This window comes from Cryptomeria japonica, chromosome 7, assembly GCF_030272615.1.
Source record: "Cryptomeria japonica chromosome 7, Sugi_1.0, whole genome shotgun sequence".
NCBI lineage: Eukaryota > Viridiplantae > Streptophyta > Pinopsida > Cupressales > Cupressaceae > Cryptomeria > Cryptomeria japonica.
In genome coordinates this window covers 550,783,335-550,787,045 of record NC_081411.1, presented here as the reverse complement: position 1 = coordinate 550,787,045, position 3,711 = coordinate 550,783,335, and positions in this window count along the sequence as shown.

The window sequence follows — 3,711 nt, the reverse complement described above, 5'->3', positions numbered from 1 at the left end:
CAAGGTATGACTGTGAAATGCACCAGACTGATCCATACCAATGCATCTTAGTTTTGATTTAGAGGGGCAATCACCCCTTACTTTCCTTTGAGATACTCAAAATTATCCTTAGGCAAAGGCTTCGTCAAAATGTCTGCAATTTGTTCCTTTGTAGGCACAAACTCCAATCTAACTTCCTTCTCATTTAGCTTGTCTCTCAAGAAGTGAAACTTGATGGATATATGTTTAGTCTTGGAATGCAACACCAAACTCTTAGAAATGTTAATTGCACTTGAATTGTCATAGTAGATAGCAATAGGCTCATCATACACTACTCTGATATCTTTCAACATTTGCTTCATCCATACCACCTGAGTACAATTGTTAGCAGTAGCAATATATTCTACCTCTATAGTAAATAGAGAAATAGAATTTTGCTTTTTGCTCAACCAAGAAATCAATCTTTTTCCCAAGAAAAATGCACCGCCACTAGTACTCTTTTGGTCATCCACATCTCCTACCCAATCAACATTAGTAAAATCACTCGAAGTAAAATCATCATCTTTAGGATATCATAGACCAAAATCAATATTTACTTTCAAATATCTGAAAATTCTTTTAACAACTACAACATGAGATTTTTTAGGATCATCTTGAAATATAGCAACAAGACAAATGATATTCATGATATCGGGTTTGTTTTGAGTCAAATAATGTAATCCACCAATCATAGATTTCTATCTGGTTTGATTTGCTGTAGAGGAATCACCATCTTTAGTCAACTTACATCCAATTACCATAGGAGTACCAGCTAGTTTTGTATCTACCAAACTTCTTCAATAACTCTTTCACATACTTGGACTGAGATATAAAGATTCCTTTTTCTGACTATGTGATTTGGAATCCCAAAAAGAATTTCATCTCTCCAATCATAGACATCTCAAATTAATTTTGCATTTCATTAGCAAACTTTTTGTAGAAACTATCATTCCCTCCAAAAATAATAGCAACAACAAAAACTTCAACAATCAAAATGTTATCATGATCAATATTGAAGTACAAATTACTATCAGCTGTACATTCTTTAAATCCTAGCTTCACCAAAAACTTATCCAATCTAGTATACCATGCTCTTGGTGCTTTCTTCAACCACAAAACCATATCTCCTTGATTAGTCAACTGAAATCCATTTGGTTTCTCTATGTACACCTCTTCTTCCAATTCACCATTTAGGAATACTGACTTGACATCCATCTAATAGACTTTAAAATCCTTGAAAGAAACATGCACAAGAAACAATCTAACAACTTTAATTATTGCCACCAGAGAAAAAGTTTCTTCAAAATCATTTCCTTCCATTTGAGAATATCCTTTGCAAAAAAGTATTTCTTTGTTCTTAACAACTTCACCTTTCTCATTCAATTTATTTCAGAAGACCCATTTGATTCCAATTACATTTTTGTTCTTAGGTCTAGGAATAAGAATCCATGCATTGTTCTTTTCAATATGCATCAATTCTTCTTCCTTTTGTTTTACCCATTGCTTATATTTACATGCTTCAATCATATCCTTAGGTTCAATCTTAGAAATCAAACAATATTCAACCTAATCTTCAACAATTCTTCTTGTTTGAACACCTTTATTTCTATCTCCTATGATTTGATTTTCAGACTCTTGTGTTCTTTCTTCTACACTTGCACTATCATTCTGATCATTTGAATCATATCCGCAAGATCTATATTATCTCTCATTGATTTCATCAACCCTGACATTAAAACTCTCAACTATCTTCCCCAATATCTTATTATAACACAAACAGGCCTTGATTTTAGTAGAATAACCAAGAAATATTCCTTCATCACATCTAGCATCAAACTTCCCTAGATCTTGATCCCTCTTGATATAACATTTATGATGCAGAGGCCTACCCAAACTCTTAATGACAAGCCCAAATGAGGTTAGGCTAGTGACCCTTCCACTACTCACAAGGGTCTTGCAAGGAAGGACTCTACACCTTGGATGAAACTACTCACACACTCACTAGTCATGGGCCTACTCAAGATGAGTAAAAGGCTTAAACTCTTCAAAAGTACCTTACCGGTGATCCCTACCCCTTGGGATTTTTTAGTTGGAAAACACATAGCATCTAAGACCTTTTCCAAGCACTCTTTTTGATCTAGGATATCAAATCCTTATACCTCCTTTGTAAACCTACCCCTTCGGCTAGTAGCCCTTTTATACCGGTGTTTTGCCCATAACTCAAAAATATTCCACACACCCATACAAAAAACTTATCATTTTAGATACCCTTTTGGAAGTTATATTGATCTTCAAAATGGTTTGATCAGATCTACAAATATAAGGTCTTCTCCATTTAGAGGCTAAAAGACCTAATAGGGAAAATTAGCCCTATTTTCCAAAGCAACTACCTTTACCGGTAAAAAAAATGAAGAATAAAATTAATGGGAATGTGGGGGTAAGTGAGGAATTCTAATTATAGGGTTGCATGCCTAGAATCCATTGTTAAGACAAATTATGATGACTTTCCTACAACTTGCCTTAGGTAGTCACATAGGGATGCCTACCTAAATCTGTTATTTTCTCCACAAAACAAGGTTTCCCCTATGAAAAAAAATAAAAACACTAAAATAAAAAGGCTTATCCTACATCCCTCCAAATAAAGAGTCTTCTAATGGATTGGTGTGCAAGATAAAGCCATTTTAGTTCAAAACCCTCTCCAAACCCTCACTTTCCGGGTCACAGTCAGTAAAATGGAGGGTTCTCTCTACTCTAGAATGATAAAGACCTAAAATCACCACAAAAAGAAAAATAATTCATCTCCCTATCTTCTCCATGGATGGTGGGGTTCCAATCAGTCAGTACAGTCACATACAATGCCTACAAACTCAAAATTTTTGGGAAAAACTGAATTGTTTTGAGTATTATTGCTTCATAAACTCCAACTCCAACAACAAAAACCTTGGGAATCATGACCACAAGGATTATACAACTCTCCAATAGTTTCCAACCTAATTTGAAGTAGGTTGGATCCATTAAAAGGCTTCTCCAACTGAATTACAAAAAGTTGCACTTTTGCACTCAAAAGCTGCATTTTTGCAATTTTGCTCAAAAAGTTGTCATACTTCCTAGGGTTGGGATCCACACACATGGACCAAAAAAACACACAAAACATGTCTAAAACCTATCAAAAACAAATATAAACCATCTACTACCCCTCTTTACCATATTGTCCCAATTGGCTTCTCAAATTGCCTAATTGGTGACATGGGCTTACATGGTGGGGTTTATTTGCATACATGAAACACAAGACACTCTAACGTATCCTAATGGTACTATTATTCATCCTCAGGGTCATGAATATATTGTTGATGAGGTGCACCTGCACAATACTCCTCAGGAGAAGAGATCTGAAGCCCACTTGAGATCAGAGTTTGTAAATATGCACCATGATTTGATATTTGTTCACTTGTAATCCAAACCGCCTCAGAATCTGGTTTATCCTACCAAGCCACCAAGTACTTAATGTACTCCTTTTTCATTGTCTTCTTTTTGACTCTACTGTCAATCACTTTGCTCAACTTAGGTGATTCCTACCTTGGAATGTCATTGTTTGCTGCAGCCTGTATTGGTTCCTCTTCTTCATTATCAGTACCTTTGAAAAGTGTAAGATCACACACATTAAATATGGGTCATAATCCAAGATCAGGAGGA